Below are 14,527 nucleotides of genomic sequence, written 5' to 3' on the forward strand. Positions count from 1 at the left end.
CTAGCTCAGACCTGGGTGTGACCAAAACCAAGAAGCTGCACTAAGGTGCAGTGGTGGAGGCATTAAAAAACCCAAGAGCAAAACCCATTTGACAGCCATAAAAACTGTGACTTATGGAGGTTGAGGATATTTCCACATTATTTTTCTCTCTTCTATTTTGCCATTTTGCCTCAAAAGCAGCTCTAATTGTGTGGAATCATATAATAGTACTGGAAACTATTTTGAGAGAAGCTCATCTTTCTGGACTTGGAAACTGGCAAAGGGACCCATAGGAACTGAAGTGTGTGGAGAAATGACACAGAGGAGAGAGATGTTCTATGAATTCTTCATCATAAACCTTGGGGATCCCAGGCTGCACCTGAGTGCCACAGTCTTCCACCATTTCACCAAATGCGTTAGTAACTGGGCTATAAAATAACCACCATCCAAGTGCCAGACAAAACACTGAGTGGCATATGCTCAGGGCAGGCACAGAGCAGCATTGCAAAGGATTAAGAAACTGTACTGCCATCAGTACTACCATCCACAGAGATGAGACTGAGCTTGCCTTCTAATTCTGATGATGTTAGTTGCCTGCTAAAGCAAAAATTTCAACATTTCTCAGAGGCTTTAATAGAACACAGAACTGACATGTATATTCAAGATATGCAGACTATAATCCGAATTTATTTGGCACACAAATAATTTTGGGTAACATGACCACTTCTAGAAGTTTTTAGCATAATTGTTTAAAAAAAATGGAGATGGTTGTGGTGGCACATATCTATATTTCCAGTGACTTGTGAAGCTGAGAAAGGAGAATCACAAGTTCAAAGCCAGCCTCAGCAACTTATAGAGGACCTAAGCAACTTAGTGAGACCCTATCTCTAAATAACAAATAAAAAACTGGCTGGGGATGTCACTTAGTGGTTAAGTGTCCCTGGTTTCATTCCCCAGCACTCCCACTCCCCAAATAATTTGGAATAAAAAAATGACTTAAGCAAAATAAGAATTCACTTACAAATTTAATAGTACAATGGAAATGACAAGTAAAAGTGCAAATAAATTTGAAGATGGGTTTATATCCAGTATACAATTTGAAGAACAGAATGAGTATTGAAGAAATGAAAAGAGATTCAGGGACCTGTAGGACAATAGCAAAAGGTCTAATGTTCATGTCACTGGAGCCCCAAAGAAGAGGAAAAAGAGATTAGGTGCATAAGATGCACTTGAAAAAGAAATAAATTCATATCCAAATACATACATTTATAAACTGAAGAGGCTCAGTGAACCGCAGAATAGATAAAATAAAACAAGCACCAGAATCATTCTAATCCAATTACTAAAGATTAAAGATAAGAAATCTTCAAAAGAGCCAGAGAAATATGATAAAGTAGATATAAGTCAACAATGATAGCAAGGTGAGGTGACTGAGGTGATGATACCTGTGGTTCCCATCAGAGAAGCCAGCTGGGCAGGTTGGAATGCTGACCCAGAATGAGGGAAAGCCCAAACGTGAGATAGAGTCAAAAGAGTATGAATACCAACAGCGGTTGGGGGGCTATCAGGGATTGGAATATCCTTTAATTACCTTCTTTATTAGGTATTTTATAATGACTATAATCATCCATAAGCATGAAGGCTCAGTGATAAAATAGGTTTTTGAGGGTTGTCATTGGATCTTGGCAGTAGAAGGGCTGGAATATGGTCCCTCCACCATGACATTGTGGTCCATGTGATGTCAGCTGCAGCTGCTGTGGGAGGTTATGAGGAAATTAAGACTCCCTCCCTCAAGCACATCTTGTCCTGCTACTCAGAGCCATCTTCAGGGTCCATCTGGCCTATGTTAACATGTAGCCTAGGAACTTAGGGGTGTCAGTGCCCCTGGAGGCAGTCCTCAACCAATAGGGGTAAAAGACAATAGGTAAGACTTTTGTCCTTCAGGTGACAGTTAGGGAAGTATGCTCTGCCTACTGTGCAGCAATATCATCTCCATTGCCCAGAGTAGTAATTTTAACAACACATCCCTTTGTGTGTGTGTGTTTTCCCCTCCTTTACCCTTTCTCTATTCTTTTCCAGCATTCTTGTTCCCAATAAAACCACCTGTATCTAAGTCCTTGTCTTAAACAGTTATCTGTGTGATCCTCATTAAGGGACAGGTTAAATGCCAAAGAGAAATATGCTGTACTTTATGTTTTACCAAGAATGTGGAACTATACTTAATTTTCCCCCTCAAACTATACTTATTTTTTTCTAATATTATTTCTTATCTCAAGATCAGTAACAGGTTTACAGTAGCATTTATTTCTTTGTAAATTTAGAAAAATAAGAAATCACTAGTTTTTCAGTATGATGGAGTTCATGAAACTGTTGTCCTACATTGCTTATCTGAGAGACATGTGTCCATTTTACATGATCTACAGAACCCTTAAACAGAGTCTAGAAGCAAAGGAATAACTTATCAACCCCTTTGGTATTTTATTATCAATACATGCAAGATACCTCTTTTTCACACTTTGACAACACAAGAGAAAACAATTTATTTAGATCCAAATCATTTCTTTGTATTTTTTGTCAATACAAACCTTGAAAGAAAATGATTCTGATGAAGCTACCAAAAATTAGAATATAACATTCATGCTTTTAACAATGAATATCTCCAAGAATGAAATCCGAACCAAACAGATCTTCTGGGTCACAGGATACCAAACCCTAATTTATTATTTTTAAATTTTGCTTTTCTGCTTTTTAGTAACTTGCTATACTACTTCCATCTTTCCTTGTTTCTTTATAAGATTTTTGCTTTTCCATGAAGTACTCACTTCTTCCCTCTTGTCTTGATTTATGTCACATGAGACCTGCCACTTCCAGTTTCAGGTCTAAGTTTGGCATTTGTAACTTAGCCTCAAACATCACTGGGGAGAATTGTGTAGGATGGTGACTGTGGAACTGGGAGCCACCCCTACTGCTAATCCCCTGCCTCCAGAAAAGGAGAAAACAGACTCTCATCAGGAGATTGCTAACCCAGAACCCTATGTAAAGCATCCTCTACAGAATAGATGGGCATTCTGTTTTTTTTTTAAATGATAAAAGTAGTATAACTTGGCAAGGAAACCTTCTACTGATCTCTAGATTTGATACAGTTGAAGACTTTGGGGTTCTATAAATCCATAGCTAGTTGTCTAGTAACTTAATGCCTGGCTATGACTACTCAAGTTTTTAGGATGGTTTTGAGCCTGTGTGGGAAGATGAGAAAAACAAATGGGGTGGAAGATGGCTCATGACACTGAACAAAAGGCAAAGACAAAGTGACCTTGAACGCTTTTGTCTAGAGACACTGCTGTGCCTTTTTGGAGAATCTTTTGATGACCACAGTGATGATGTATGTGGAGCTGTTTTTCATGTTAGAGCTAAAGGTGATAAGACAGCAACCTGGACTTACTGAATGTGAAAACTGAGAGGCTGCTACACATATAGGGAGAGTATACAAGATAGATAGAGATTGGTCATCAGTCTCATGAAGACACAGCTACTAAGAGAGGCTCTACCTCTAAAAATAGGTTTGTGTTTAAGAAGAGGCCTTCTGAGTGTTCTCAAAGAAGACTGCCTCAAGCAATAGAGATTTGGGGCTGAGGCAAAACCTCTTCAAAAGCAGAGTGGACTGCATTTAATTTTTATTCCATCTAAATATTGCTAAGATGTAAGGAAGTCTCACTTACCTTTATCTTATGTTTTGATGTTCATTTTTTAAAATTTTTATAAATAGAGTGTCCACTATCCCAATCAAAGAATTACAATCAACACAATACCCCAGATTCCATAAATGTGTTCCTGGCCCATTTTGTATTAGCTTAATAGAATTGCCATTACAAACAAGTTTTACTCATTGACAATATTCAAAAGTACTTGCATTTCTATACCTTAATAAGAAAAAAATTGTGTTTATGTTCCATTGTATGCAGGGCTTATTCTGCTGGTTTGAAAGAATAAGATGCATACAGTTTTCTAGCAATTTTCTTTGTTTCTTTTGACAGCATTACATTTACTGTACTCTTGATGATGGGTGCTAGATTTTAATTTATTTGTTTCTCTACTTGAAAACACTGATGATTCTAATTCCAGTTTTCCATTACCCTCATGTAACTTGGGTGAAGCATCTAGGAATATGACACAAAAGTGGAATAAGTATTAATTTTGTGCATATTTTGATTTTTTTGTAACTATAAAACTTTGCTACAAATGTATGCATTTCATTCAAAAAAGGGACTTTGTGTGATTTCATGAACATAATTATGGATTATAAAAAGTAACATCATAGTTACATTTCTAACTAGAATAAGTATGCCTGATTTCATATCTTTATGCTGTATTTTAACACTTTGTATTACTTAGGTAATTTTGCTTTGATTAAAAATGACTCAAGCAAAAAAGCAGTCCCACTCATTTTAAGACAGTGTACAAAATGGTAAATAAAATGTATACAGTGAATTGTATTTTAAACAACAACAACAACAAAAAAAAAAAAAACACTGGGATATTCTTTTCTACTATTTTTCATCATAAGAAATTCAGAAATCATATTCTATGACCAGCACAGCCAAATTGGTGGTTCTGGTGAGGGGCCATAGGGAATTAGAAAATATAGAGATTCACACATGCATATTTTGCAGATAAAGCTGGCATCTGGTGGAGCATTGCTCTCTGATGGAGAACAGATCTACAGAGTTACACCAGTAATCTTTATTTATGTATGTCTCATTATTAGGATAAAGACTATGCAAGCATTATTCTTTATACTCAGGAAAATTACAGAATTAAAAACATTTGTGCAGCTTCTCCATAGTTGCAATCCACATTGCAAAATGCAATGTTAGGAGCAATTGTGCAGTGCTCAAGAGGGTACATTGGTTAAGCCAGCAGGCTCAGATGTAGCAGAGCTAATGAAACATTGTGGTTGTCTAGCATGAGAATTCCTCTATTCCCAGGAGCTGTGTGCCTGATATCAAGGTTGAAGCTGATAAGACTCTTGCACAGAGCCTCCCCAGGCAGGGCATTACTATAGCAGCTAGGCATCCTGTATCCTCGCACAGAAACTTTCCCAGGAACCTGGTGTGCCACAGATATAAGTTCATCAGAGAATCCCCATTCTCAGTCACTGCTCTCCAATTCTCTGTCACTGCTTTCCACAGTTTTAGAGTATTTTTTCCTATGCTGCCATATGCAAATATATCATGAACCTAGACTAGGTCCTTTAGTGAAAATGGTATGAGTTAGCATCACCATCTCCTCAACAATCTATTTTGAGGTTACGGAAGGGCATACATTTAAAATATTGGGTGATTAACATGTTCAGGAAATATACAATATTTTATATAATAAAAGTGCCTAAGATATAATGTCAATAAACTCAATTTATGAGCTTGAGCATGGAATCAATTTAAATGTTTTTATACTATTATAAATGTCCATGGGGATGAGGCTCTAGCTGCCTCTGCTATAGGTGCCTTTATCCAGTATATTGCCTCTATCTGTTTTTTTTTTTCATTGATGTTAGCCACAAAATGAGCTAAGTATGGGACACTTGCTGGGAAATACACAGCATTTTCTTATTTTCTTGTTCTCACTTCTATCTTCTGTCTGACCAATCCAGAAAGCTTCCATCTCATCTGGGGTGAAATATGGGATCAGACATCTTGCATCATTTTTCCATCTTCACAAATCCAGCATTTGTGGAGGACATTTTGACTTTATGTTCTTGAAAATCCAATTATGACTTTAAAATTATTTTATTTCAAGTTTTTATTTCTTCCATATCTTTTAGAATGCTATTTGAAAACTCAAAACTTAAGCATTGCTCTTTGTTTTTTTAATAAAAATACTACATTTAGGGAATAAATTATTCACTATATTCACTGAATTTGAAAATGGTAAAGAAAGAGTGAGAGCAAAAAGGAAATACAGAATGTAAAAAAAATCTTTTAGTATGATACAATATCATTTTGCTACTTCAGCTGTGGTATTATTAATATGGCCTGATAAAGAAGTTAAGGACATAAGAAATCTGATAAAATTTCAACATAAGCTTTTCTATTCTTAAACATGACTTAAATCAGTTCTAGGAAAAAGACAGAGGAAAAGTATACTCTAGGCAAAGACACCACAGAAAAATATTTTTTTAATTTTCACACAGATTTTGGATGAGGGTGACCAAAAGACAAGTAGGTAAATGGGTGGGACAGGTCTCTCTATGAAAGGTAGGCAATCATGTAAGACTAATTTAGAAGATTTTATAAGAATAAGGAATCTCTGTGGGAAAAATGTTTCATGAATTCCACTCAAGAAGGGCAGGGAGGAGGGCATGGAAGGAGCAATACAATAAACTAGAGCAGGAAGTGGGTCTAAGTCATACAGCAAGGCCTGCACAGAGAGCTAGAGTCAGCCAACCATTCCTCTTCTTTCTTGTAAATTGTGATTATCTGAAACAGCAGACAACATGAGGTTGATGGAGCCTGTGCCCCTGTCCAAGGTCAAGCCATTCTTCAGCTAGCCCAGAAGTTTTCCAAATGCATTCAGGCATACAGGATGCCAACCCTGTACTCCCAGCCTCCCCATCTCCAGTTCCAGATATGACACATCTGAGTTCTTACCTGTCTGTTTTCGAGGTTATCACACATGAGGTCCTTTGGTGGCTGGAAGTTCCATGGGAGTGCAGGACTTGGATGATGAGGATGGTGCCTATCACAACACCCATGAGGCCAAGAGCCAACCCCAGAGCACAGACCACAGTCTCTGTCAGCTATTCCATAGGGGTTGGAAGCTCAGGTTCTGAGAAAAATGAAACATAGTCACAGGACAGGGTGTGTCTGTGGGGAAAATGGTGCATGTGTTTAGAAATGCACAAGACAACTAGACTTTGGGAAAGAGTGAAGTCAATTATTGGACAACTTTGCAATTGTGGGAAATAAAATTGTGGCAATGGGGGTTAAAGGGTTAAGGCAAGTATGTAGCTTGGGGATAGAACTGGAAGGTAGACAAGTGATGATGGGATTTCAACATACCCCAGTGCTTGAGGAGCAGCTCTTCTAGGCCCCAGTGTTCCACCTTGCAGTCATAGAAATCCTCAGTGGAGGGGAAAAAAGTGAGGTAGCTGAACTTGAGGAAGGAGTGGTCACTTTTGGGATAGAAGGTGGTCTCAGCAATACCTTCTGGAACCAAATGTCCATTGCAAAACCAAGTGATATTGATCACAGGAGGAAAGATATTATCTACTAGACAGATGAGGGTGTTGGGAATGCCCAGGGTCACAGGATATTTGGGGAACGCAGCCACTTCAGGGATTTCTACAACAAAAACAGCACACTTATTGGTATTTATGATAACTGTGCCTTGAGATTTTTAATCATTTTGGAGGAGCCTAGTATTCCTCAGATACTAATGAGATAGTTTCTTGTCCTTTTAGAATAATTTTTATACCAGTTAAGGCTTCTATTTTTTCCCTCTGAAATGTAGAGCACATTCTTCTCTTTGGGAATCCACAGGGCATGTGTGTTTGTGTGTGTGTGAGTGTGTGTGTGTGTGTGTGTGTGTGTGTCTCTGTGTGTGTGTGTATGAGAGAGGAGAGAGAGAGAGAGAGAGAGAGAGAGAGAGAGAGAGAGAGAGAGAGAGAGAGACCAGCTTAGAAATTCTTAGGCCAAGAAGTTGGGAATATCCTTGTGTAGGAATTCAAGGAGCATCACATGGAACCTAGCAGAGGGATATTTAAATATTAAATAAATATGATGTGGACTAAGTATTTGCCAATACGTGTACTAAAAAGGAGGAAGAATTTACTATATAATGGAAAGAACAGCTACCCCCAGGTATGGAAGAGACCAGACCTGGACTGTGAGGTAGGTTGCAGTGAAGAGAAGCAGAATGTGGACACTTACCATTGGTGGAAGGTGTAAAGTTGAAATCTTTAATCAAAGTGTCCAAGTTTTTGACCACAACAAGGTTTCTCAGGGCCTTCTGAATTTCAAATGTTGTGAAATTGCTAAACTCAGGATACCTCCACACAGTCTCCTTTTTTTCCAGGTCTACATAGAACAGCTCATCTCCATCAAATTCATAGGTAAACTGGCCATAGTCACCATATGTCTGGTAGATATTTGTGCCGTAAGTGCTGACATGGTCAGCTGGGGAATAACCATTCCAGAGCATGAAGATAAGAATGGGCAGGTGAGATATAGGGAGAGGAAAAAAACTTCATAAACAAGAAGGCATAGGAAATATTGTGAATATTGCAGTGTATTACTCTATTTGGTTGCTACAACAAAATATCATAAACAACCTGTATTATTCTGCTTCTGGACTCTCAAATTCATCGTTCCCAGTTGCATTTATTCTGTCTCAAGAGTCTCAGAGGTTTTTGACTTGTTTTGGCATCAACATAAAAGTCTAAAGTCCAAACTCACATCTAAATATTATCTAAATTAGATATCACTGATTCAAGGTATTCTGAGGAAAATTATTCTCCATTTGTGAAGCTGTGAAATCAAACATGTTGTGTGCTTCCAAAGTACAATAGTGGTGGGGGGTGCGGGGTAGACATCAGGTAGACATGCCTGTTCCAAAATGAAGAAATAGGAAAAAAGAAAGGAGTGGCAGGTCTTGAGCAAGTCCAAAACCTTGCAGATAGAAAATAATTTTCTTTGGTTTGACGTTTTGACCTCATGGGTCTTGCCTGGGGTAGTATTTGGGCCTACAAGGCTCCAGAAGGTACTGACCCCATGACTTTGGGAGGCTCCACCTTTATGCCAGTTCTTTATGGCAGCCCTATCTCGGTATTGCCTGTGTGCCTGGGGTGTACTGCCCTGTATCCTCTGGGCATTACACTAATAGGGGCTTTCTGCAGTGACTTCAGTGTTTCCAGGGCACTTGCCCTGTGGGCCTTTGCTGGATGGTAGCAATGCCAATGACCTCTGAAATGCATTTGAGGTCACTCTTCCATTGCCTGGGATAACAGTTCATGGCTTCTCTTTAAATGGCTGACTAATCTTGCCATTGTCTTCAGACTAGCACCTGGCTTTGGTTGAGATGACTAATCCATACTAATCTTCTTATTAAATAGTCCCTTGGCCATAGCCTGATCTTTCCCAAACAGGCCATCTCATTTTTAACAATATATATAGGCTGAGGATTATCCAAATATTGAAGTTCTGCTTATTTTTATCAACTTCATTTTAAGTCATTTATCATATAGTACAAATAGCCAAGAATATTCAAGTTTCACCTCCAACACTATGCTCAGAAATTTCCTTACTCAAACATACAATTTAATTTCTCACAAGATCTACCTTCTAGTAAACCCTAGGATACAAACACAATTCAATCACATTCTTTGCCATAATGAGGATCACCTGTACCACAGATAGTTCCTAATAACATGTTCTTCATTTCCAAGTGAGGCCTCATGAGACTAATCTTTACTTCTGAAAATCTACAAGCAATTTTTCAGGATTACTTTGATTCTTAGGTATTTCTTAGGTATTCACTAAGGAGACTGAGGCTCACTCTTTATAGCTCTCTTCTTTTTCTTTTGGGCCTCCGGAAGAATCATCCTTCACATTCTGTCCATGATTGTGTGGACCTTTTATAGCTCACAGCAGAAAATCTTTGCAGCCTGTATCCATTTTGCAATTCCAAAGCTTTTCCCATACTGGTTAAACTAGTACTGTACCCTTTTCCTGGTACCTATTTTCTATCTTAGTCCATTTGGGGTTGTCTTAACAACATTCTATAAACTGTTTGAATTATAAACAGCAGAAATTTCTTTCTCTTAATTCTGGGGCTTAGAAAAACCAAGATCAGGACACCAACAGATGTGGCTTTTGCAGAGCCTATTCTCTAGAAAGCCATCTTTTCACTATAACTTCATGTAGCAGAAGGGGCAAGTGAGGCTGGGTGCAATAGTGAATACCTGTAATCCCAGTGACTCAGGAAGCTGAGGCAGGAGGATCACAAGATCAAAAGCAGCCTTAGCAATTTAGCAAGGCCTATGAAATTTCATGAGACCCTGTCTCAAAGCAAAAATATAAAGAAAAAATTGGAGATATACTCAGTGGTAAAATACCCCTAAGTTTAATCCCTAGTACAAAAGAAAGAAAAAATAAAAAGCCAGTGAGAATTCTTAGAAATATATTAAAAGGGCACTTGTCTCAGTCTAATAACCCAATCTCCTAAACCATCACTTCAGAAGGTAGGATTTGAACATACAAATTTGGGTAAAGGGACTAATAGCATGTGGTTTCCTATTTTGCATAGTCTGATGACAAAGTCCCCATTTCTGTCTTTTCCCTCTTCAAGTAATTGAGAGACAAGTTTTAAAAATTGACTGTTTTAAATTTTAATTAACCAAAAATTATATTTGTTTTCATGCAAATTGTCTTTTCCATGATATTGTATACTTGATGAGAAATAGGTATGTTATGTCTTATTCCCTTCTGTACCTAGAGTACTTAGTAAACTTCATGGCACATAGTAGGAATTCAGTAACATTTGTTAGATAAATAAATAAATGATGATTAGGAAATATTTTAAAGATTTCACTCTGTTTCATTTTTTAAATTCTTTTCTTTGCTTGGATTTTTTTGGGGGAGGTTAAACTTTAATGATTTTTTCAGTGACCATGCATAACCATATAAAGGGCTAGAAAGGAGGCTGATATGTACTGGGATGAGTTATAGATTAAGAAGGTATTATGGAAATGGAACAGAAAAGCAGAGAGAGTTAAAGAATGATGTAATTTAATCTGTTTTGCCCTCTTTCTAGTGCTTTGATGGTTAGATGTGACAGAACTTGGAGTATGGGCTGACCAGCTGAGACTAACTTATTTCTAAGTCCCTAGGTTTTCCATCACACATTATCCCAGTTTTCTGAGACAAAAAAAAAAAGATGTTACAATTATAATAATGCCAAACCTTGGCACTTATAGAGCTCTTTATTACTTAGAATACACATTTGATTATTTATTTTTATTTGTGTGTTTCTCAGAATATTGTGTTAATTAATTATACACATGGGAAACCTGAAGATCAACATATGGAATTGACTTGCTCAATGTCATTCTACTAATCATTTTAATTTTTCCCATTCTAATGATCTTCAGACAAATTTATTCTACTTGCCTCTAAAGCCCAAACTTGGAAAATATAAATTATGTTGGAAACAAACTAAAAAGTGACATACTATTTTCTGTATGGCAGAAACATTTATGGATGTAGTTATCGTAAGAAAATGGATAAAATAAGAATAAATCAACAACTGCTTTGAGAAAGACTTTAAAGTGGGCGAGGAGTTGTGGGTTCATACTCGGGTGCTGTGAAAGGAAAGCAATATACTTGGAGAAAGATCTCTAATTTCAGGAGTTATCATAAATTCATGCTGTAATAATGCTTGAGTATATCATTTGGTTCTGACTTTAGAAAGACAATAATGCCCTTCGTGAATATTCAGTGAGAGGTGGACATTGTAGAATTCAGTTTAGTCTACTAAGATTAGGTTTTAGGGGGTTTGTTTCTTGGAGGGAAAATAAGTACAACAATTCAGATTCAGGGGAACTGTGGTTTCTTATACTACTATGGGGCAACAAATTCAGTCAGGTTTTTTCAACTTTCTCTCACAGTCCTAATCCTCAACCATGTACTCACCCACTATGTCTTCACATCCACAGGGGCTCACAAAGGCCAGCAGGGTGAGGGCCCCCAGGATCAGAGCTTTCTTCATGCCCACCCTCCTGCAAGGGAAACCTCAGAAGTCACTTTTCTGAATGGGGGAGGGATGAGAACTGTGCAAAGAAAGTGACCTAAAGAGAACTCCTGGAAGAAAGCATTAGGAGGAGCCCAGAGCTCCCCTTGCTGTCTGGGGTTTCAGCCCATTAGAGAAACCCCTGGAGCTGACACCTCAGTTGCCAGTTGAAGTACTTTTACAAAGAGACCTGGAAGGAGCCTGTGAACTTCCCCTGTTTTGAAGGCTGTAGGAGCAGAGATTCACAATGGAGCAGAGGGAACTTTCATTCTGTAGATGGAGGAGAGGAACAGGAACCTCCATGGACCCTGGCAGAATGTGCAGATCTAGGGAGGAGCCTGGAGGTGGATGTTGCTGGGAAGCCTCATGGATGGTCACTGTATGGTGTCCATTGAGTCCGTATTAATTATTACTGTTCCAGGAAAACTTTATTGTGTCATGCCCCACTCCACCCCACTCCACATCCCCCTCCTAGTATTTTTGGTGACTGGGACATAAGAGAAATCAAATAAGCAAAATTTTGTTTATCATGTGTTTTTCTATATTTTGGGTTAGCTTTATTCTCAAAAAGATCTCAATTAGTAGGACTCAAGTAACATTTTATGTTGTCCTACTTCTGTACTTCCAGTTAAGCAAGTTCTTCATTCATAGTCTCAAAAGCCCCAGAATTTTAAACATCTCTATTTTCAAATACTTAAAAATTTGTAGTATCAAGTAGAGCCACCCACACTGACATGTCCTTTTCTATATCTTCCTGATTTTTTTTCTGCTTTATGTGGTCATTATGGTCTGTCTGTGTATGGTGTTACATATTTTAAATTGAAGTTTGTGGATATGTTCGTTAGTGATAACTGTCTCCATTAATTATGCCTCCCAGAAACTATGAGCCCCTGTGGAGTTTCACATCTATATAAAGTTAGCATTAAAACTTTTGTCATAGATTTTTAAAGCCAATGAAAATCTTTTGCTTCACTATTTCCATAGATGCCTCTGTAATTAGAAGATGTTTCTGGATCCACTGAGAACCTATTCAGTTTACTTTGTAGCTTCTAACTTTCTGTATAAAACACCATAATTGTTGCTTTTATCATTATAACTTACGTGCTGTCTTTACAAATCTCTTGAGTTTATAGTAGTAGACCAAACACTTTTTGCAATTTGATCTATTATTTTTTGATAAAAAATTTTGTTTAGTAGCCTGAAAATTTTATTTCGTGAGATCTGAACACCATCAAACAATGTCTAGTTTCAGAGCTCAAATAGGATAAAGGAAAATCCAGGCAAATTTCTGTTACCAGATAATAGATGGAAGATTTGTATGTGCATGCATGCATTTGTGTGTGTATTGTGCATGCAACTTTGAGGAAGATTGGGGGAGATTAGTTACTTTTTCTGTTTTTCTGTCTCCTTTATCCATTACACTTTTCCCCCCTTTTTGGTACTGGGGATTGAACCCAGGAAAATTCTACCACTGATCTACACCCCCCCAGCCCTTTTTAATTTTTATTTTGTCACAGGATGTCACTTATTTGCCACAGCTGGCCTCAAACTTTTTATACTCTTGTCTGAGCCTCCCAAATTGATGGTGTGCATCACTGTGCCCAGGTATCCACTACACTTGTAACCACTTCTTGGATGTTTTGAGTTTAACATGGTAGCTTTAAATCCAGCAAAACAAAGTTCTTAACGTAATCATCTGAGTAAAAAGAATGAATAACACTTTGAAAAATGACTAACACAAGGTTTCCTTTTATTTGATGAGGAAAGAAAGTGTTTCTCTTGCTAATTTAGTAGAAGGAGATGGAAGGTTAAATCATGTAAAATTTTCTAACAATTTGCTAGTATTCTCAAACATTAAGAAGTATACTATAGGCAAATATTATTTGATACAGAATGTTGTACTCAAACTGAATGGTATATAGTGCCCATCCTTCTTTTCTTTAATGCAGGTTTTCTGAGTGATTCCCTGAACAGCACTCAAGTTAGTATCAGTCAACATGTATAATACAATAAAAATCTGTATTTTTTCCATAACCTCTTTGTAGTCACAGCATCCACCTGAGGTCGAAGTTCATCATGGTAGCAGAGTTGAGCAAGACTGAGGATAGTGCATGGACTTCATATTAAAAATACAGGAATTTGGGGCTGGGGTTGTAGCTCAGCAGTAGAGCGCTTGCCTGGCACACGTGAGGCACTGAGTTTGATCCTCAGCATCACATAAAATAAATAAACAAAATAAAGGTATTGAATCCATCTAGAACTAAAAAAGTGCATTTTAAAAAAGACAGGAATTTAAGTTCTCTCTCATTTATCAGCTACATAGCTTTGGACAATTGATGTATATAATTTTAGCCCAATGATCTTATCTGTAAAACAGAAATGGAAAGTCTTAATTTATAATTAGTTGATATGTAAGCTAAATCACATGTAAAAATACGGTGTTCATTTAGTTGGCATAAGCTCTTCATAAATCTCCTTCTATCATTTTGGTGTCTGTAGAATTTGTAATGATAGACCTACTTTCATTTTCTCACTGGTAATTTCTCTTTCTCTCTTTTTTCCTGCAAGTTTATACATTTTTATTAATCATTATACAGTATCATCTTTAGTGTTTGATAATGCTGTTTGCCAGTTTTCTTTTTCATTGGTGTCTGCTTTTAGTTTATTTATTTATTTTCTTATACTTCTTTAGGTCTATGACTTTTTTCTACCCTCTCAAGGTTGAAACTCATATCACTGATTAAACATTTCTTAATTCCCAGTG

The 14,527-nt window shown here is 37.4% G+C and overlaps 2 pseudogenes; one reads left to right on the forward strand and one right to left on the reverse strand.

Moving 5' to 3' along the window:
* Positions 1-2,913: 2,913 nt before the first annotated feature.
* LOC144256450 (eukaryotic translation initiation factor 4E pseudogene) lies at positions 2,914-3,612 on the forward strand (annotated as a pseudogene).
* Positions 3,613-4,114: 502 nt separating this feature from the next.
* Positions 4,115-11,742, reverse strand: LOC113178175 (HLA class II histocompatibility antigen, DQ alpha 2 chain-like; annotated as a pseudogene).
* Between the last annotated feature and the right edge of the window lie 2,785 nt (positions 11,743-14,527).

The sequence above is a fragment of the Urocitellus parryii genome, chromosome 8 (genome assembly GCF_045843805.1).
Source record: "Urocitellus parryii isolate mUroPar1 chromosome 8, mUroPar1.hap1, whole genome shotgun sequence".
Taxonomy (NCBI): domain Eukaryota; kingdom Metazoa; phylum Chordata; class Mammalia; order Rodentia; family Sciuridae; genus Urocitellus; species Urocitellus parryii.